The sequence below is a fragment of the Eretmochelys imbricata genome, chromosome 20 (assembly GCF_965152235.1).
Source record: "Eretmochelys imbricata isolate rEreImb1 chromosome 20, rEreImb1.hap1, whole genome shotgun sequence".
NCBI lineage: Eukaryota > Metazoa > Chordata > Testudines > Cheloniidae > Eretmochelys > Eretmochelys imbricata.
Genome location: NC_135591.1, coordinates 13,432,483 through 13,455,193, shown reverse-complemented (window position 1 = coordinate 13,455,193; position 22,711 = coordinate 13,432,483).

Genomic DNA, 22,711 nt, shown 5'->3' with positions numbered 1-22,711 from the left:
CTATGGGGTTGGATCAAACCCACAGGCCCATTTAGCTCAGAACCCTCCTCCCTTCGTGCCAGATCAGACCCACGGGTCCATCCAGCCCAGAACCCGTCTCCCCACTTCCCTCTGCCCCAGATCAGACCCATGGGCCCATCTAGCCCAGAACCCCTCCTCCCACTCCCCTCTGCCCCAGATCAGACTCATGGGCCCATCTAGCCCAGAACCCCCTCCCCACACTCCCCTCTGCCCCAGATCAGACCCACAGGCCCATCCAGCCCGATATCCCCCAGGACAGAATGAAAGAGGCAGGTGACCCCGGGAGGAGCAGGCAAAGGGATCGGGGTGGGGTGGGGAGGGGGATTTTGCTCTGGAGGGTAAGAGGAGGGAGGCTGCTGCCAGGGCTGGTAGGCGGGGGACAGGGAGCATAGGCGATTCCCCAGGGATGTTGCATCCAGGACAGTCGTTATCTGGTGTGATCTGGGCTCTGCCTGGTGAGGGCAGGGCACCAAGGTGGTGGATTGAACAGGGTGTGCGGGAGGTGGTGACGACTTCAAAGGCGCTGCTGCCTGCCTGCCTGCCGGTGACGAAGTCCCGGTGTAACCAGGAGCAGTGGGAGGCATACGAGAGGGGTGTGTCTGTGCATGGGGGGGGCCAGCGCTGTGGGACAGCGGGTTCCAGGCCTCAGTGGCGGGTGCCGGATGGAAAGTCTGTGCCCTGCCAGTGCACCCCGGGGCACCAAGATTGGGGCTGCGGCTGGACTCCACTCGGGCTCCAGGAGCAGAGGGGGGTGGGTTCTCCGCACAGGAGCCCTAGCAGGTGGCCAGGAAGGGGAGCTTGCTAGGATCTGTGACAGCCCCCTCCCACACTCTCCTCTGACCTCTATCACACCCATGGGCCAATATGGCCCAGTATTTCCTACACACATTTCCCTCTGTACCAGACCGGACCCATGGGCCCACGCAGCCCAGTATCACCCTTCCACTCTTATCTGCCCCAGATCAGACCCATGGGCCCAACTAGCCTGATATCCCCCCTAGTCCCAGTCATCTCTGCCCCAGATCAGATCCACGGACGGGCCCAGTATCTTGTGGTTTGCAGAATCGGATCCGAATCCAACTACTCTTTGTGGCTGGGAGTCAGCCCTGACGTGGTGGGGGGGAGAGCACCCTCTATTGAGCCCTCCCTGCTGCTCTCGGCAGCACAGTGCCCCCTAGGGCCACACTGGGGCATCAGGGTCAGCACTGACTGCGAGGGGAGAACGCCCCCTGCTGAGCCCCCACCCTGCTCCCTGCAGCACAGCGCCCCCTAGTGCCACACTGGGGCATCGGGCTCAGCCCTGACTGCTGGAGAGAATGCCCCCTGCTGCCCTCCGCCCCCCCTCCCTGCTGTGCAATGCCCCCTAGCACGGCACTGGAACATTGGGGTCAGCTCTGACTGCCGGGGGAGAGCGCCCCCTGCTGAGCCCCCACCCCGCTGTCTGCAGCACAGCGCCCCCATGTGCCACATGGGGGCATGGATCTGATCATGAACAATAAAATCTTGGTTTCTGCATGCAAGGCACAGGGGCACACACGTGATCAGCTGCTCTCCCCTTAGCAGTCCCCCACCCAAGTGCTGACCTAGCCCATCCCTGTGTAGCTCATACAGCTGCCAGGCACTGGCTTGTCACATGAATCCTCCTCCGTGCTTCGGCCAGCTGTGCTCCTGAGCCGTAATGTGTCTGCTAATTGCACCCGGAGCCACAAATCACCTCGTGAATTCCATGTCCATATGACTCATGCAAAAATCCATTTTTGCTCTTAGTGAGTGATTTACCGCTCCGATCAGTTTTGAACGTGCGTTACAGCCCAGACTCAAATCACCCCCCGGCCCGCACCCCCCGTATTCTGATGGGGCGGGCGCAGCATGGGCCAGGGCTCATGAGGAGAAATTTCTGCCTATGCTTCAGTTCTGCAGAGCCCCATAGACAAATCCCAAAGTGCAAAGACACCTGAGCCAAGCAGATATATCTGAAGAACCAGGCCTGTGGCCAGCCCTGGCAGTCCAGTACTTTGGCCTCAGGACCACCCCTGGTGGCTCAGTGGTTCTTTTGGGAGACCCCCAGTATCAGAACCATTTCTGTGGAACTGAGGTTACTGGGACCAGATTTTGTTCCCAGCACAGTGATGTCAACCGAAAACACCCGCATAGGGTCCGATTCTGCTGTAATTTAGACCCATGCAAAGTTAGTGTGCAAAGTGAGTGTGCAATGCCACTGGTTTAGCACTGACTTTGCACACATTTTCCACTGTTGCAAATCACAGGAAAAGGAAAATTGGACTCATTGACTTCCTTGGAGTCACTTCAGATTTGCACCATTCAATAGAGAGTGGAATCCGCTTCGGTAGCTAGAGTTGGTGCTCTGCAGGAGCATTTCCAATGGACTAGGCTCTGAATTGATTTACAACACTGGAGTCAACAGAATTGCTCCAGAGTTACACCAGCGTGGCAGAATCTGGCCCTGTGTGAGTGACCTTGGGCCGTGTTTCAGATGGCGCGTAGCTAAGAGCGCCAGGAAAGCTTTGATGGTGCAAATCTGTGTGTCTGGAGCCACCCGGCTCCGGTTTCTGGGCCCCTTCAGCAGCACAAAATTCACTGGGATGTTAAAAAAAGTAGATTTCCCAGAGACGTGGGTTTCCAAGGGATCCACGCCAACAGTGAGGGCCAGAATTCCAGCAGCGATCAGCATCCAACCTGCCGAGAGCCACTGAAAAGCTGGCCCCAGTCGTGGGTGCTTAGCCTGTCTGAAAAAGCTTGCCATAAAGTGACATTAAGAACGTGGCACGCTGGGGATCTGTCAAACAGCAGTACTTAGTATTTAGGAGTAATAAAATTCCTGACCAGCAAATAAGCTCCAGTCACTGCAGAGAGCAGACCCAAGTCCTGGCTGTAACAGGAATGTTCGCCACCAGCAGGATCTCTCTGTTCATCTGCACAGCATCTGCCCTGTTGCCTCCCTGGCCTTGCAGAGTGGACCTTGGACCATGTATTTTCTGGTCAGCTGCTGCAGGCCAGGATGGAGCTGGCTTGGCTGGGAACCTGGCCCAGCAACTGCAGTTGCCTCTGGCTCCTGTGCTAATGTGCAAGCAGCTACCTCGGGTTCAGAGCTCAAACATGCCTGGGGATACTGGGGACCTTCCTTACAGCCCCAGCTCCCAGAGCTGGAGGGTAGAGGGAGACTCTCCGCCCACTGGAAAAAACCCGTCAATTTCTAGCTCGCCTGGTGGCAGAGAAAAGCTGGAAAATGTGACTCCCCCCCATACCCCGAAAAGAGACTAGAAAGAGCCCGACATGCATTGTTGCTTTCAACGTCTCTTGCTAAGGGTTTTATTCAGCTTTACTTTTCAATGTAAACATCACAATACAAAAATAAAATGAAGTAACGGGGCAGAATGCTAGCCCCTGGACACAACAACAATGTAACAACCTTAATATTAAACCATCCACTCAAACTAATCGTGCTTGACAAGTAAGGGGGAAGGCAGAGGAACACCCACGCGAGTGGGGGTGGGGTGGGATGTGTGAGAGCAGGGGGACAGCGGGGGGGGGTGGAAGATTCAAGGCGGAGGAGGGAGGGGAGAGTGTCTGGGCTGCACACTGGGCCCTGGGGTGAAATCTCATGGTTTTTAAGCAGCGTTGGAGGCTTTTGTGGGCCTGACTCCTGATCTCTGAAGGGTTGGGGCTGGGGAGATCCTGTCAACTCTTTGTTTTATTGTTGACCTGTTGTTGGGACAGCTGTTTGTAATTAGCACTGGAGGCTGGTTTGATGGGCTAGGTAGGTCACTTGGCACCATTTCTGCTCCCAGTTGGACGAGACATGCGCTTGGAGCAGCCTTCGTGCAAGGCTGCTCACAAATGCAAAATCCAAACCTCGCTTCCCTTGAATCTGCTCGAATCTTCGCTCCAGGCTGGCTGCTCTCTCGGCTGCTCCTGCCAGTCAGTTTGGTCGCTGGGCTTTCCGGGGGAAATCAGCATGGAAGGCTGTGAGTGTGGCCAGAGAGAGCGCATGGAAACATTCAAATGGAGGGTCAGGAGACATTTTTTGGCAGCATTTGCCCAGCTCTGGTGGGTCTCCCACATGCAGCCCTGTGGCTATCACAGAGCTGTGCACACACACACATGCACTTGTGCACATGCACAACACACTAGCATGCGTTGTACACACACAGCCAATCATGCACAAATCAGACGTGTGCACGCATCACACACGCGTGTGCGTGATCAAATATAGAAACACTGACACACATCAGCCATGCAGGCCTCACACGCTCGCATAGCCAAGCATGCATGCACACACGAGACATGGGCACACATCACATCTCACCTACGTGTGCATAGCCAAATGCACACACAACCATCATATGCGCACGTCTCACACACGCACCCAGGCAGCCAAACCTGCACACACAAACACATGTGCACGTTTCACACCCACGTGCAAAGCCAGATCTGCACAGGGCTGCTGTGCGCTAGGAATCAAACCTTCCCCTGCAGCACCCCCAGCTCGCGCTTGAGAACCCGGAGGAACGTGACTAGAAACAAGAAGTGAAATTGACATGGATGCTTTTAACCTCCAAACCCGGAGAGTTAGTGACACAGGGAAGGGCTTTTAGCTGTCTGTGGTGGGAGTGAGCGAGCTGCACTTGTTCCCTGTCTCTCCCCCCGTCCCTCGCTCATCACCCTGATTGCGGCTTGTCCTGTGTGGTGAATAATAAACCTTCCACGGTCCAGCCCGCCAGTCCAGAAGACAGGAATTCTGTCTGGCGGAGGAGCCCCCAGCGGAATGCGCGGCTTGGCGTGGAGAAATTCCAGAACTCCCCGCTCCCCCGAGCAGGAAGCGAGGGCTTTGAGCGTGACAGCCAAGGCCTGGAACAACAGTGCGATGCTGGGACTAGAGACACGTTCTGGGAAGAGGGAAAAGCTGAGTCTGGGATTTGGGAGGTGAGCGTTGGGGCAGCAGAGGCTGAGCTGCAGCAGCATCTCGGGTAGGGGTAGGAGACCCACAAAACAACACAGACACCCCCCTCTCCCGCCCCCGTGGACTCCCAGTCACCTCTGACTGGCTCCAGCTCTGGCTTTGCCACAAGAACAGAAGGCCAACTTTTCTCTCTTGCAGGCTAAAAAGCTAGGCACTAGGAAGCGGGAACAGCCAGCTCCGCTGGATCCAGGGAAATCAACCCACGCCTTTGGTCCACAGCAGGTTTTTGTTGGACGAGGAAAATAGAAATTAAAAAAAGGATTCGCCAGCAAAAAACACAGCCCTTGGCTAAACGGGTGGATTCTCTCCTAACCTCTGGCTCGTCACGGTCGCCAGACTGGCTTCAACCAGGGATCCATCTAATATTAATGCGCTCTAGTCCAGCCGCACCCAGAGAGCCCAATCAACATCAGGGCCCTGTTGTACCAGGCGCTGCGCAAACAGAGGAAACGGCAGCCCGTGCCCAGAGTCTGATTAGCCAAGAGCGAGAGACAGCCTTTCCCAAGGTCACCTGGCACGGCAGCAGCAGTGGGATTAGCAAACGTCACCTGATTTGCTGACGGGTGCCCGAGCCATTAGGCAACGCTGTCTCTCTGGTTTACTAGCATCTCTTCCACAGGGAGCTCTGCCAGCTGCTTCAGAGACAGGCTCTTCTGTGGGAGACAACGATCCCTGGCGGACCGGTTCTTCCCTGACTCTCCTCCCCACCAGTTAGCGAACAATAAACGCCCCCTCGAGCTCTATCCAAAATGCACCAAGCGCTGGTTTTGCGAAGCTGGGCCTGGAGTGGGACCCAGCGCTCCCCAGCTTGATGTGCAGTGGAAACCCAAGCCCTGGGCCCTGATCTGAAATGGCCAAATGGGGCAGCTCCAGCGCCCCCAGCTGTGGGGGTTGGATTCTGGAGGGGGATCTGGTGGCTGGCGCCTCTCTGTGGTTCTCAGAGAAGCTGCAAGGTGCTTCTGAGTTGGGGGGGCGGGCGGGGGGAAGGTTCAGTTTTGTTCCGTTTGAACTGGATTTATTTAATCCCTCTCGGCTCTTTCCCAGAACGACCCCTGAAATCGTTCGGTCCCACAGCAGTGCTCTGTGGGGGGGCTGAGGCAGGACTGGGGCCCCAGGGCTGGGCCAGGGCGCTGGCTCCACAGGGGGTGCCGGGCCGGTCGGTTCCCCCGGCCCCTCGAGCGGCTCAGTCACTTAGACAGAAGAAACCAGATAGTTTCAATTAAAAGTCAACCCCACTCAGCTACGCAGAGCCCCTGCCCCCTCCCACAGCCCCCCGAATCACACAACCCCCCCCAGCCCCACCCCCCAGCCCAGCTCAGCAAACAGCCTGTCAAGCGGCAGCGTGACTGATTGCTGGGTAACTGAGGACAGCCAAGGACAGAACCAGCCCCCGCCCCCCCAGCCAAACCCTCCCCAGCCAGCTCCTTGGTAACTTTGGGCCCCTGCTGCAGGTGACGTGGGTTCCTGGCACCCCGGGGCTGAGGGGGATTGCAAAGGTCAGACCGGCTCTGTCCCCCCGTCCGGCCGTCTCGTGCCCCGGCTGTCTGTGCCTCTCTCTGGCTGTCCCCGTGAAGGCACCAGGCAGGTCGGGCCGCACTCCTCTCAGCACTGCCTGGCTCCCCTGCCCTCCCAGGGCTGGCCCCGGCTGGGAGAGGGGATGAGCTGGGATTATTTATGCTCCTTTTGTCCCTGCTGCAAAAAATACGATTCGACGGGGAAAGCAGGCGGCTGGGAGCTGCCGGAGCGCCCATAAACCACCCGCCCCAGCCAGGGATGAGCTCATGGCTTCTCCAGTCTGTGCCTAACTCCCAGCCCCATGCTGCCCTAAGCACTGGAGCCCACTCCATGCCCAGAGCTGGGGATAGAACCCAGGAGTCCTGGCTCCCAGCCCCACCCCATCTCCACTCTACCCCACTAGACCCCACTCTGCTCCCAGAGAACCCAGGAGTCCTGGCTCTCAGGCCCCCCCTCACCCTAGACCCCGCTGCCCTCCCATGTCATTTAATGTTTCCTGTTCCCCTCCACACAATGTGTGGCCCAGAGGTGCACAGTCCCGTGGTGTGCTGGGGAGGGGCCTGAATGCCAAGCACAGCTGAGGGGAGATGGGAGAGCAGGGTGGGCACTGGAGGGTCATGGCCTGGCAGGGGAAGGGGATGAGCCCTAGGAGATGGGTAGGAGCGTTGGAGGCGGGGGGAGAACATGGATGGGGAGGGCACTATCCACAGTAAAGTGCCCAGCACAGGTGCTCTGGGCGAGGCACTTTAGGCAAATGCACCCTCTGCCCCACAGGAGAGACCCCCCCACCCTTCACAGTCCCCAGCAGGAGGAGGGCCGAGGGGTGCTGGACGCTTGCAGCTCCTGACACAGAAGGTGGCTGGGATGGGGAGACGGGTTCTCTGTTCACACGGGGTGTAAATAAGGAGTGAGGCTGGGTGGGTGTAAATCAGGAGTGAGGCCAGGTGGGGGGACGGGTTCCTCTATCACATGGGATGTAAATCAGGAGTGAGGCGGGGGGGGTGTAAATCAGGAATGAGGCTGAGTGCTGAGAGAGCCACAGGGTCACCCAGCGCCCAGCATCTTCGGGCTGGGCCCAGCCCTGTTTCCTCTCTTCCCCATGCAGGGTGTGGGGGGAGAGTTCTGAGGGGGGGTCACCAGCGTGGGGTGGGGGGAAGGGTTCAGGTGGGGGAAGCCTCCAGGGTCGGGTTAGATGAGCTCGATGGGCCTCAACAGAAAACTCTGGGCACAGGTTTCCACAGGCAGAGCCCCCCGGCTCCCTCAGCCAGAGCCCCCCCCCCAGTTCCCCCAGGCAGAGCCCCCCCCAGTTCCCCCAGTCAGAGCCCCCCTCTCCAGCTCCCCCAGTGCCCCTGGGGGGCAGAGACAAGGAATGCTGGGGGAGGGAGGCAGCGTCTTGTCTCTGGCTGTTCTGGGCCCCTGGGGAGGGGGTGGGGAGTCATTGTTCCCACTATTGGTTCTCTGTCTCCCTCCCTTCCCCTTCCCGTCTCCCAGCCCCCCACCACTGGTCTCAGGCCAGCCTTTCTCCCCGAGATGGTCCCACCCTGGAAACATCCCAGGATCCAATGGGCAATGGCTCATTCCCAGCCCCTTGCGACTCCCCCATCCGGCTCTGACCCTGTGTGGTCCCTTCTCAGGAGCTGGCAGAGTAGCCCCCAGATCAGCCCGGCTCAGACACCCGGTGCCTGGGGTGAATGTTAACAGAGAGGAGACTGAGACCCTGAGAACAGACAGTGTGTGCTGGCCTACTCCCCCCCAGCTCTGCCGGTGCCCCTCAATCCCGACCCACAGCCCCCTGCTATCCCAGCCCTGGGCTCTCCCCAGCTCTACCGGTGCCCCTGAATCCCGACCTGCAGCCCCCTGCTAGCCCAGCCCTGGGCTCCCCGCCAGCTCTGCCGGTGTCCCTCAATCCCGACCCACAGCCCCCAGCTATCCCAGCCCTGGGCTCCACCCCAGCTCTGCCGGTGCCCCTCAATCCCGACCCGCAGCGCCCTGCTATCCCAGCCCTGGGCACCCCGCCGGCTCTGCCGGTGCCCCTCACTCGTGCAGCCTCTGCTCCCCCACCCGGAGCCCCCTGACCATTGGGCCTGAGACCCAGCAGGCTGCACTCAAGGGCTGGGCAGAGGCAGGGTAAGCGACCAGTGAATACTGAGCACCGCTGGGTCAGCGGTCAGATCCGCTCAGCAGAGTCAGTGTCCTGGTGTCTGCGGGTACCCGCAAATACACACATGTTGTGATGTGCCGTATGCGCAAATGCACTGATACACACGTGTAACACACCGATACATGTGCACATGTGAGCACAACCCCCTGCAGGCACGGGCTTGCACACATATGCACACATCCAGCCACACATGAGCCTTGTCCCTGCCCAAGCCCCCTGGGGGCGCTGAGCCTCGCTGGGCTTCAGCGCTGGCCCAGGCAGCCGGAGAGTCACACCACCGCTTCATCCTCCCCCTGCCTCCCCCACCCCCCAGCCCTACGCCCTTCCCTCATGGGCCCCTAGGGGGCAGAAGCCTCCCCAGGAGCCGGGGGCCTTCAGTGCAGGATTTCACCACAGCTGTGAGCTGGGGGCAGGAGGGGGCTGACTTGGCAGAGTCCCCCAGGCATTGCAAAGAGGGGCTAATCCCCAGCTCGTTTCACCAGGGCACAGGGAGTTAATGGAGCACCTTGACCTGCTGGCTACTGGAGGGGACCATGCAACTTGTGGGGTTGGGGGCTCAGCCAGTTCCCCAAGGAACATTTGCCAACATCATGGCACTCGAGTACAAGAGACGGGTCTGCTGGGCAAGCAGGGGGCTGCAGGTCGGGACTGAGGGACGCTGACAGAGATGGGGGGGTTGGGATAGCAGGGGGCTGCGGGTCAGGACTGAGGGGCACCGGCAGAGCAGGGGGCAATGCCGACTCCCTGATATTCTGGGGTGTCCTCTCGGGGGCTGGGGTTTATGGGGGCTCTGCTTTGGGGTGCGGGTGGGGCAGAGAATTCCCATCCCAGCCTCATGGACAAGGCTCCACTGGTCGAGGATTCAGCCCCATTAACGATGGCGTCTCCTCTCCGATTGGCTGCTGGCCTGGGACAGCCCTGGGACCTGCCCCCCAAACTAATGAGATGGGGGCTGGGGGCGCGGCTTGTTGAGGAAAGAGCCCTGTCTGGTTCCGACCGCGGGGAGCACCATGTGGGAGTTGGGGGGGACTGTTGGATTGTTCTGGTCCTCGTTGGGAGCCTGGGGCTGAAATCCACCCCCACCCCAGGGGCAGGCGAGGGGCTGGAGCCCTGGGAGCGGCTGCAGGGCCCAGTCCTGCCACGGGGCTGGATGATTGGGCCTGAGCTGACCTCGTTCCCTGGAGTGCGTGAGCGGGATGGCCGGGCAGCGCGGCGCTGAGATGGCTCCGATCCCGCTCTCTGGGCTGAGCAGCGCTCGGAGCCGGCACTAAATCTCTGCCCAAAGGCTGGGGGAGTCACGGCCTCTTATTTGAGATTCGGGGAGGCCGGAGGGCAGGCTGGGGGCTGGGGTGAACAGCGGTGGAGGCTGGGGCTGCCTGTGGTGCTGTTTGGTTTATTGCCAAGGGACGTCCAAAGGCCTGGTTCCCCTGAACACCGCGAGCAGCCGCTCCCAGCCCCCAACCCGTCTGGCCAGCTTGTGTCAGGCCCCCGCTCCCTGGCTTGCCGGCTTTCTGCCTGTCTCTGCTTGGCCCATCTTTGCACCGGGCCTGCCTGCTCTGAGCAGGACCTGGCGACCCCTGCCTGGTGCTAGGGGCTGGGTCTGCTTGGCCAGGCCGGCGTTAGCTGCGTTCCCACGGCCGTTCTAACCAGGTTCCCCCAGCCCGGGGCCGGGACTGACCCAGCCCCGGACACTAAATATTTCAAAGCCCCCTTGGAGCTCAGACTTGAATGGTTTTACACACCCCCTCACCCCTCCATCTGTTCCTCACCTGGTTTCGCTATTAGCATAACTTTAGTCTCCGTTGCCCTGGCTCAGGGCCAAGGTCCAGCCAACCCCCCCGGCCAGGTCCCACTGGCCACACGGGTCCCTCCCCAGCACCAGAGCTGGGGCAGGAGGCACCCCATGTAGCCAATGGCCCCCTGGCAGGAGTCCCACCGAGGTTACAGGCTCCGAAGGGCACTGAGCTGGGATATTTATGGCCTTTCGGCGGGAGCTGCTGGAAACGGAGCAAGGCCGTTTCCCAGGCTGCTGGGACGGCAGCTGAAGCTGCCTTTGCCAAGCACAACAATGTGCCGGCCATCCCGGGGGCAGCACCGTGGAGAGAGGCGGCTGAAAATGCCTGTGCTCAGCAGAAAGCAAAACCAAAGGCCGGCGCTCAAAACACATGGCCGGGGACCTGGGCACTATTCCCAGCCCTGGGAAGGGAATAGGGCCTAGTGGTTAGAGCAGGGGAGCCAGGACGCCTGGGTTCCATGCCTGGCTCTGCCCTGACCCGCTGGGTCACCCTTCCCCGTGCTATTGACCCAGGCTGTGACACTGTCCGGCTCCCTCATCACACGGGGTTTCCCACACCTGCTTGTGACAAGTCCTGTCACCTCCTGGCCTCGCTCCCATCCCCAGCTGGAGGAGCCGGGCCCAGCAGCCATGGTGCAGGTGCGAATGTGGGTGGATTGCAGCTCAGCCCCTGCCCAGGGAGCTGGAGATTAGGGTTTAGGGGAGGGAGGGGCGCCATAGGCTGGATGGGCAGCCTGGGGGTGCTGATCTCAGCTGGGCCGCTGCTGATCCCCTATAATCAGCCTCCACCAGCTCAAATGAGGGGAACACCAGGGGCTTCAGAGCTTGTCCCCCTCAAGCTATCAGCACACCAGCCAATAGCTGGGCTCAGGCTAATGCTAATGGCCTCCAGGGTGCAGCCCTGTAGCAGGCAGGCTATAGGGCGCCCCCATGTGATGGCACCTGGGCTTGCAGGCTGGGAGCCCCCGAGAACCGCAGTGTCTGGCCGGCATCCCCAGCTGCAGCAACAAAGGTGCTTCATGGTCATGCCAGGTGCTGCTGGCCTTTCTTTGTCACAAGCGGGGGGCTCTGAGCACTGGGATTCCAGCCCTGACAGCAACCAGGGTCCTGACTGAGGGCAAACACCCTCCTGGAGCTGGGGACAGAACCCAGGAATCCTGGCTCCCAGCCCCACTGCTCTAACCCACTCACCCGTACTGCCATCCGGGAGCTGGGGATGAACCCAGGAGTCCTGGATCCCAGCCCCATGCTCTAAAGACTAGACCCCACTGCCCTCCGAGAGCTGGGAACCCAGGAGTCCTGGCTCCAGCCAAATGCTTTGAGGGCCGTGGCCAAGTGACGGCACCTGCCAGGCTAAGTCATGTCCCCACCCCCCATGCTGGGGTCCCCTGCTGGAGTGTCTGGGGCCAGTGGGGGCCCTCAGCTGGAAGCCCCTACCTAATCACCCCCCATTCCCACTCCATCCCCCCTCAGGGAGGGTGGCTGGCTCCGGGGCCTGGCAGAGGGCTGCAGTCCACACAGGCTGGCAGGGGCACTGATGTGAGTGCAGGGAAGGGGCTCTGTGCCCAGTGAGACACCTGGTCCCAAGTGCCATGCCCATAGCTGGCCCTCCATTGACAGAGGATGCAATGGGCATGGGGGCCGACCTCGCCAGGGGTGAGTCCCTGCGGGGTGCGGGCAGGGGCATCAGAGAGACCCAAGGGGACAGGGAGTCCCATGTCTGGCTCTGTCCCTCCCCTGGTTCCTTGCAGCACAGGGCCTGGCCTGAGCCTGGCACCAGCAGAGGGATTCGAACCCCAGCCCTGTGCACCCCCCTCTGGGTTCTCATCCCACAACCACTCTTGCACCACAACACACTAGGGTGGGGAGCGTCGGCCACCCCAGCTCTGCCGTCACAGGGGGGTTGATTCTGCCCAGCCGGGGCCTGGAGCCGGGTGGGGCCACTTCAGCCTCCAGGGAGTTGGATTCGAGGGCCCCAGGCCAGTTGCACAGCACAGCAGGGAGAAACCATGTGTGTAGAGACAGCACCGTGTGTGTGTGTGTGTGTGTGTGTGTGAGAGACAGACTGTGTGCACCACTGCCCCCTACACGACAGGATTAGCACTGCCTAGCTGTGTGTGCATGCGCTGCCCTCTGCTGCATGGACCCAGAACTGCTGGTCTGTGTGCTGTAGGCCCTGCACTGCGTTCCGGTAGGGACCAGTGTAATCTGAGAAAACAAGACCATGTCTAGTAACAACAACAGGGGGGCCTGGGAGCCAGGAATCCTGGGTTCTGTCCCCAACTGGGGATGGGGAGTGGGGTCTAGTGGTTACAGCAGTGCAGGGGCTGGGAGTCAGGACTCCTGGGTTCTGGCCCCAGCTCAGGATGGGAAGTGGGGTCTAGTGGTTGGGGGTGGGGGTACTGGGAGTCAGGACTCCTAGGTTCTAGGCCCAGCTCTGTCCCTGTCTGGCTACGTGAGCTTGGGCAAACACGTCTCCTGTGTGTGAGTCCCTTCCCCCACCTTGGGGGTGGGGGAGGATAATTCCCAGGTATTATGGTCGAGGGAGGCAGAGAATCCTTAGAGCCACAGCCCGTTGCTCACCAGCTCAGTTACCCCCAGCTCTGCAATGGTTTGGGTCAGGGGCCAATTGCAGGCTGGGCATGGGGCCCTGGCCTGTCTCACAATGGGGCAGGGAGGAGCTGGGTGCTGATGGAAAGGACAGAGCTGATTAATTGACTGTCCTAGCGGTTTGACATTAAGAATGTTCAAGACGCCGAATAACCAAGCTCAGCCAAATTTGTGCTCTAAAGCCCAAGCAACGCGGTGTGGGAAGGAAGGGTGACTAGCTCACCAGTCCCCCAGGAAACCAAGTCTCCCAGCGTGTTCAGTCCCTTCGCTAGGATGGCCGTTCTCAGCATGGCTCACGACACTACGCCTCATGTTCTTCACAGAGATATTGTTACGATATGAATATGGCATAACAGAGATATACTTTAAGCAAGATGGCTCATGTGGGGAATCACTGGAAAGGTTATGATTTACTGAATGTGATTATCCTATTTGTATGCATGTATCACTTCTGCATCTGAAGTTAGGAATATCGACTATGTAACAATTACAAGTGGGTTTGCACCTGGGGAATGCCCACCAGACAAAATGCGGTCTGGCTGGCTGGTTAGACAATGGGCCATTAGGGAGAACAATTGGACTTTGAAGATGCTAACCTCCCACCTTCCTGGGGAGTCTTCCTGTGGATTTATGGCTGCTTTGACACTGCAGGGTCATGTGATCATGTCACCTGGTACTGGACTCCATCTTGGACTGCTAGTATTTTTCCACAAAGGAGGTGGGGGTCAAACTGGGAAACAAAAGGATTCCTGCCATATGTAAATCCTATTTAAGGCAGGGAAGTGAGTTAATCGGGGTCAATTCTTCACTGAACCCCCACCCAAGATGATTGCTGAAAACACCTAAAACTAACCTGGGGAAGAAAGGACTGGACCCAGGTTGTCTGGCCTGTGAAAGGAATACCTGGAGTTCTAAGCTGCAAGCAAGAGCAGTCTGTCTTCAAGAAACTCTTGCAACCTGCTTAAAACAATATTTAGGGTGAGGAATTATTACTTGTAGCCAAAACAACGGGAAGTCCTTGTGGCACCTCAGAGACTAACAAATGTATTTGGGCATAAGTTTTCGTGGGCTTACGCCCAAATACATTTGTTAGTCTCTAAGGTGCCACAAGGACTCCTCGTTGTTTTCGCTGATAAGACTAACACGGCTACCACTCTGATACTTGTAGCCAGTTTCTTTAGTGTATTAAGCTCAGTTTGCATGTTTGCTTTATTTGCTCAGTAATCTGCTTTGATCTGTTTGCTATCTTTTGTAATCACTTAAAATCTATCCTTTGTAGTTAATAAACTTGTTTTTGTTCTCTCTAAACCAGTTTGTGGAATTCATAACTGGGGGGCAAAAAGCTGTGCTTATCTTCCTCCACATTGAGGGAGGGAGCAGATTTCAATGAGCTTACACTGTACAGTTCTCTGCGCAGCTCAAAACAATCAGTTTTGGGTTTACACTCCAGAGGGACTGTGCACTTGAGTGCTGGGCAATCCCCAAGCTGAGTCTTCCCATGCAGAGCTGATCTCAGTATCTGTGTCTTTCTGCAGCTGGGTGTGGCCCTACCAGTGTGTGTGCTGGAGGAGGCTTGAGGGCCTGGCTCAGCAGGGCAGTGTAAGGGAACTCAGACTGGTAGAACCAGTGGGCTCAGTGGTACCCCAGTACATCGTGTGGCACCCTGGGGGGCAACCCATCACAGGCACCTCCTGCACTTTCCCATCTGAATGTCAAATGCCATCCATTCATGGCAGAAAGGTACTTCCTACTGCAAAGCATCCATGCAGCGTCCACCGTGCAGCGTCCACCACTTCCCTCTACCCCCTTGTACCATGGGTTCATAACAATCTGCCAGCTATCAGCCTGTGCCAGGTGCTGAGCTCTTCTTGTCTCAGGGCATAATGGGAGATCTGCCTTACATAAGTGAGCAAGGAGAAGCAGAGTACGATTTAGCAGGATTACCCAGCCCATATTAGTACCGCAGGTATAATATTATACGATACAGATTATATTAGTACCACGAGCATAATACCTATTTGTGTGAGTATCTAGTCTATGCTGCTAGGGAAGGCGCCGGGCTGACCAGGCCGTGCTGTACGCAGCCCCTTCCTGACCCCTCTGGGGTGCCAGCACCCCACAGCATGAGGATGGGGTTGCCCTCGCAATACTTCAACAGTGGGGATTCTCCCCCCTCCCCATGGCAAAATGGGTTCCCCTGTGACTCTGCAGAGCACCTCGCTTCTGGGAGGAGATGGGGGGGCAGAGATGGGGTGGCCCAGTCCTGCCCCAAAGGGGAATGGCTCACACAGGTTTGTCCATCTGGAAAGGGCTTGGCAGCCAAAGCTAGAGCACCCCATGCTGGAGAAACTGCCCCCTTCTGACCTGACCATAGGCATAGTGGCAAGATGGGGGCAAAAGGCCATTACCCCTCCCCCATCACTATTGAGAACCTGAACTTGGCAGGATGGGGGAACAAGGGATCCAGCCCCTCCCTCCCTTGGCCCCTGACCAGAGCTGAGGGGCGTGACAGCAGAGCCCCTTCCCGGCAACAGAGCAGGGGTGTCACAACGCCACGTAGTTTTGGCTGGTTTTGGTTGCTTCACTCCCCGGCCCCCCATTCACAGTCCTGCCAGCGCCCTGGACCTGGGCTTATCCCTGTGTTACGGAGCAGCAAAGTGATGCAGAGAACAGGGAAGGAGCTAACCCCAGCTCAGGGAGTCAGTGGCAGAGGTGTGAATAGAACCAGGAGTCCCAGCTTCCCCCCTCCCCCTGATACCACTTCCCTCCCAGAGCCAGGACTGGAGCCCAGGAGTCCTGGCTCCCAGCCCCCCTGCTCTGATTCTCTCCTGTGCAGTCACAGGCACCCCTTGCTCTGCCGCTGGCATGCTGCACATTCACACTGCAAGGCATCTCCGGTCTCCTTGCCCCCATCCCTGGTGCACAGGAGCAGTGATTGTGCTCCTCTCACAAAGAGGGAGGGAGCCCCATGCCCTGCAATGATACCCACCCCCCTTGCTACCTGTGGAACAGCTCCCCACCAGGCTCCTGGGTGTGGTGACAAAAGCTGCTTGTAATAACCTGGCTTTGTGGCTGGGCATCAATACTGCCCTGTGTTGGCTAGAAACAGCACTGCTCAGCTGGGAGTCACAGCCCCTGTCCTGCTAACAACTTGTGGGGATTTTCCTGTAGCTCAAGTGGGGATGGGCCTGGGCATTTGTGGCAAGAGGACGTGAGCTCTAGTCATGCTGTGTGGCTGTTGGGGAGCACAGAGACCCCTGTGAAGGCTCCTTGCTGTTGTTAGAAGTTTGGGGGCTCTTGTAGCTCCTGGGGAAAGCATGGCAGGGGGAGGTAGATCCCTCCCAGGGCCCTGGCAGATCCAAGGATCCAGCCCTGGATGGACCTTGATCAGACATGCTGGATACAAAATAACTACCTGGCCAAGCAGTCAGCAGTGTGGGAGCCTGTCAAACTGGCTGAGGGGTCCAGGGATTCCAACAGCACGCCAGGGGCTCGGAAGTGCGGGGAGCCCGTCACCCGGCCAGCGGCTTGGTGGTGCAGGGAGCCTGTCACCATGGCATCAGAGCTGGAGGGGAAGGGACCACAAGGCTCCAGATGCGGGGAGCTGGCAGGGCAGGGAGGCTGCAGAGGAGAAGGCTCTTGATTCACCACGGGGACGACGAAGGCGGGTCTGAGGAAAGCAGGGAGCTCGGAATGGGGTCCCAAAGCACCAGGGCTGGTGGGGGGCTGACCCTCGGGCAAGCGGAGCCTCATTGGTGGCGTGAACAAGCTAACGAGAATTGCAGACCAGGCCCCAATGCCAGGCTCCCGGCTTGCCACGTTCTGAGCCAGCGAGACGGCTCCAGGGTTGGCTCCTGCTGGAGCAAGGTCACCCCCCCGCATGCCCATCCCCCCTTCGCTGCGTCAGCCTCCCCCTCCCCCACCCCCGCTCTATAAATTCCATGCTATTTTCTTAAAGCGGCTTGGTGCGTTGCTCGGGGAGATGAGAAATCATCTTAATGGGGAGCTGGAATTGCTGCTAGCCCACCCGTCTGTCATTTGCCTGTCATGAGAGAGACGGTGCAGGGGGGCTGTGGGGGCAGCAGCTGGCATGGGGGGGGATTCCCCAGAGACAGTGCTGCCCAGCTGCGGGAAAGGAGTCAGCTGGGGGTGGGAGGCAGAGCTCAGCATCAGGTCCCGGGAAGATCCCATCCTTCTTTTGCTGGGGATGCAACAACGCAGGCTGATTTGGGGCTGTCCCACTCCAGGTGCTGCGGGGCATAACCAGCCCAGTGCGGAGGGGTTGGATGGAATAGTTCTGGTTTCTGATCTCATGCCATCCAGCGAGGAGCTCAGAGCCCTTCCCGCAGGTGGAGAAACCAAGGCAGGGAGAGGAGAAGGGTCTCGCCCACCTTCACATAGTGAGAGGGGTGCAAAGTGAGGGAGCCCAGGAGTCCTGGCTCCCAGCCCCTGACCCCCACTCCCCTCCCAGAGCTGGGGATAGAACCTAGGAGTGGATCCCAGCCCCCGTGCTCTAATCTCTAGAGCCCACTTGTCATGGAGTCCCAGGGCAATGCTCTGGAACTGCTCCCCATGAAGCCAGTCAGGACTCTGGGGAAGTCTCCTGTCTGTGAGCAGCCTGTCTTCAGGACACACAGCTCACACAGCTTCCACTTTCCTGGGTCTGACCTCGGAGCATTCAGCATCCTCTGCCCCTCCATGCACTTCCCCCAGCGAGACAGCCCAGGTGGGGTCTTGGGGAAGCCAGAGGGTCCTGCCCCCCAACTCCGCAGTCAGATGTGACTCTCAGCCAGCCAGTAAAACAGAGGTTTATTAGACGACAGGAACATGGTCTAAAACAGAGCTAGCAGGTGCAGAGAACAGGACCCCTCAGCTGGGTCCATTTTGGGGGGCAGTGAGCCAGCCACATCTGCACTTCACTCCATGTCCCCAGCCAGCCCCAAACTGAAACTCCCTCCAGCCCCTCCTCCTCTGGGCTTTGTCCCTTTCCCGGGCCAGGAGGTCACCTGATTCCTTTGTTCTCCAACCCTTTAGCTCTCACCTTGCAGGGGGGAAGGGCCCAGGCCATCAGATGCCAGGAAACAGGGTGTCAGCCATTCTCTGTGTCCAGACCTGTGCACACACCTGCCCTCTAAGGCTCTGCAACGATCATACACCCTTACCCCACCACCTAGATAATTAAGAACTGCATAGGGGAAACTGAGGCACCCCCATACTATTCAGAGGAAACATTAAGAACAGTCCCACTTCGTCACACCACTCCCCTCCTCGAGCTTGGGATAGAACCCAAGAGTTCTGGCTTTCACACCCCCTGACCCCCACTCCCCTCCCACAGCTCTGGATAGAACCCCGTAGTCCTGGCTCCCAGACCTCCCCCCGCTCTAACCATTAGACTCTATTCCCCTCCCAGAGCCCCAAAGCCAGAAAGCCGCTATCCAGAGATGACCATAGTGAGCATGTTGCTGCAATGTCCTACTCCCGCAGTGGTTCCCGTCTGGGCATTGTGGGCTGCTCCATGGTGACCAGTCTTGGCTCTATAACACGAACATTCGTCTCTCTCCAGAGCCATACCTGACACCTGTGCAGGGCAATAGACCCCCCAGACCCTGGGGCCGGAGGGCAGCATCCAAACCCAGCTCCCCAGGCTTTGGATCTTGAGAGGAATTTTGTAGCACGAGGTTTTTTTTTCCAACAACCTCATCTTCCCTCCCTCTCGATATATCGCCGGCTGCTGGGCTGGTGCAGGAGTTATTGGGCAGGATTCTCTGCCCCGTGCCCTGCTGGGTCGGATGTGACCATGATGGTCCGTTCTGACCTGCCCATCCATGCGTACCCCCTGCATTACAGTAGCCATTTGCAGCGTGTGTGTGTAACCAAAGCAGCAGCCTTTCATTGCGGCAGGTTGAGCGTCCTCCTTTCTAGCCTGTGCCCCAGAATTTTCCTGGCACGAGCACCCCCAGTTGGGACTGGTATCCCCAAATGCTCAGCCCCCAGGCATGGTCTCCCCAGTTCTCTCCCTGGCAAGTCAGACCCCCAAAGTCTGGCTTAGAAATCGTGATATTTCTGCCCTGCCCCCCCCAAATAACGAACTGTTGGGTTCTTTTTCTTTGCCTTTGGGATCGGCGCTGTACGGGGTCATTCTTTCAGCCCCCTCCCCAGCCACGAGGCCTGGGCTAGACCCTGCCTTTCCTGTGGAAACAGAGAGCCGAGATTGTGCTTTACGCCCATGAGTGGGGATTTAAAGGAAAACACCAAACAGCAGGAGCTCCCTGAAATGCACTGGGCGCTTTGGAAAACCCAGCCGCTTGTTGCGGGGCCTGCCACAGCGCTGGGTCCGGCGTGGAACGCTGCACTTCGAGAACCATGTGGACAAACTGCAGAGAGTCCAGAGGGGAGCAACACAAATGATCCGGGGTTCAGAAGACGAAGCCTCCGAGGAAAGACTGAGCCCGTTGAGTCTCAAGCAGAGAAGGCTGAAGGGGGGACCTGGCCACAGGCATCAGGCATGGCAAAGGTCGTTATAAAGAGAATGAGGATCAGCTGTTCTCCATGGCCACTGAAGGTAGGAATCAGCTGTTTGCAATGAGGGGCTGTGATGCTGCCAGACCCAGGTGCCAGCTCATGCCAAGGCCCCCGGGCCTCACCAAACCACACCAAATGCAGAGCTGGGAACCAGGCTGGCTCGCCGGGGGTTAGGATGGTTAAAATTGGTATTAGATTTATAGAGACGGGTTTCGTATTTGGACTTTATGAAGGGCTTGTGAGTTGCTGCCTGCATTCATCTCACTTACAATAGCTGTCCTCCTGTTACCAGGTAACATTAAAGTATTTGCTCTGAAACTGGAAACCCCCCATCCAGAGAGAAGCATGTGAAATGTCAGCTTAGCACAAGAGGTGTCATCTCCTGCCCTACACAAGAAGGCCCCTAGACACCTGAGAAACCATTGAGGAACAGCAGTGGTCAGAAGACTTTGTGCATTGTTTTTCTCACACCCATGAAGTGGGGACGTGCACATCCTGGCTTGACTGCTGCGGGAAGGGAACACAAATCCCTGCCCAGGAGGAATTGTTATCACTGTGCTCCTTGGCATTGAAGAGGGCAAGATTTCTAAACATAAGCAAGGGATCCCCAGCTGCTTGGCTTGGGTTAGCCCTAGAAGACATCGAACCCTTGTAGATTGCAGCAGCTTCTAGTACTGTTTGGAACCTAAGACTGTAACTCATTTGTGTGCGTCCGTTTACCTGCTTTAGCCTTGTAAATAATGCTCATTTCTTTTTCCTAGTTAAACCTTTAGTTAGTTTATAATAGGTGTCAAGGCTGAATCCCCACTCTGTCATTTCGAGTGCAGGAAGTGGGGGCCTGCAAGGATTTTAAAAATTAATACTTGCCACTCCAGGCTTGTATCACACTCCCAAGGTTACAGCTTCTCTCTGACCTTGGCTTGGTAAACGCTGCCACCACCCAAATGCAAAAAAACCCCTTTGAACCCAGGAAGGCGCACTTGGGAATTCCTCCTTGTGGGGTACCCTCAAGTCCTTTCACCCCCCACCCCCACCCCGGGAAGAGCTGAGAAAGCCACAGCTAATCTCCTTTGTTCTCTATCAGCTAATCAAACAACATGGACAAACCTCTTAGGACACCAAAACTCCAATCCTGTTCTTAAAAAAGGTAAATTTTATTAAAAACAAAACGGGAAAAATACATCTGGAACTCAGGCTTTTTGCTAGATCTTAAAAGAAACAATTATAAAAATTAAGCACCCAAAATAGCTTTCTTGAGGGTTCAGCTTAAAGGTTACAAGCAAACAAAAGCATCTGGGGTTAACACAGAGGAGATCCACAAGCCAAAATAAGAAATAAATCTGATAGTGTCTAACTAAACATTCCCTGTCCAAATAATTTCTTCTAGGGATGGAAAATACTTTTTCATACCTGGTTCAAACCTTACACAGCATTTCTGCTTATAGCATTGCTGCTCCGTGTCTCTGCAGCCCAGAGAACAACAGACAAAGGGAAAGTGTCTTTCCCAATTTTAAGAAGTTTTACCTTCCTGTTGGCTCTTTTGGCCAGGTGCCCACTCCTTTTCTTTTACCTGTGCGCTGGTTAACACTTTACAGGTAAATCAAGCAGAGAACAGACCAAGAGGGATTTTACAGCTAACTGGCTGGCTGGGTGTCCATCAAAGGGAGCTACTCCCCCCCTTCATATGTCACAATAGGACTGGCTACAAGCGTTGTCTTGGGTTAGAGATCTTGGATGGACTTGAGCTGGGGTCAGTGACTGGCCCTTTGGGACTGGGAGTAACCTGAATATCGGTGTAATTTTTGGTGAAAGGTACTGTGTGTTCCAAAGGCCAGCTTGCTGGGTGGCAGGATAGCCTGTCAGTGACTCCATGTTGAGGCTGTTATAGTGCGTGAGGAGTTCACTCTTGACACGTGGTTGGTGAAATCTAACTGTAGAACACACAGCCAGTCTGGGGCTTGTGTCCTGGTTTGTACCAGTCTGCCCTGGGGTTGGCTCCCACGGGCATGAGCCGCTCCAGACAGCATGACAGGTTAGATATTAGGAAAAACTCCCTATCCCTAGAGCAGTCCAGCTCAGGAACAGGCTTCCCAGGGCGGTTATGGAATCTCCAGCTCATGCTCAAATAAATTGGTTAGTCTCTAAGGTGCCACAAGTACTCCTTTTCATCTCTGGAGAGTTTTAAGAACAGATTGGACAAACCCGTCAGGGACAGTCTAGGTTTGCTAGGTCCTGCCTCAGTGCAGAGGGATGGACAAGGTAACTTGTCTAGGTCCCTTCCAGCCCCACATTTCTATGCTCAAATGGGATGCTGAGTTCACCGGAGAATCCGGCAGTGGGTGTGTACAGCGCCTGGCGCGGTGGAATCAGATGCTGCCTAGAAATGACCTGAGGGGATCCTCTGGGGTGCTTAGATACTGCAGGGATGGGGGCCTGGCCTCTGATTGTTCAGGGGGGTCAAGTTACCCCACCCACCGTGTCCTGGGGAAGCGGTTGAAGGTCTGAGTGTGAGGGAAGCAGTGGCGGGGGGGGGAGAGGGTCTCACATCTGGGAGAGGGGAGGTTGGGCCTTCAAGGGCCCGCAGCCTTGCAGAATACTGATAAAGGGCAATGGAGCGAGTTTGTGGGAGGTGCTGTGAGGACCCCCCCTCCGCCATTGAACCCAGTCCCAGCAGGCCCCCCTGCAGCAGCCTTAGCCTCTATGCCACAGCCAAGGAGCCCTGGAGAGAGGACAGGGCCAGAATCCCCTCTCCCAGCCAGCCCAGCCAGGGGTTGGAGACCTTAGACTCCCTGGGATTAGTGACAGGGCTCGTGACTCCCAAGAAGGCTCCAAACCAGCCAAGGGGGAGCAGCTGCTAGGAGGATTCTGCAGGGCACAGTCCTGGGGCTCTGGGGTCCCTGGCTGGTGGCTGAGGAAGCCAGCATGGAAACCAGAGATCCCCAGGAAGAAGGGAAAATCCTGAACCGAGGCTTGGGGGCAAAGGGAGCTGGGCTAGATCTCAGAGGAGGGGAATATGTTTTTAAAGAGTTTTGGGTATGAATGGCTCTGGGGGGGTGCAGTGGGCATGATGGTAACAGGGGCCCTGGGGTGTGTGTGCAGTGGGCAT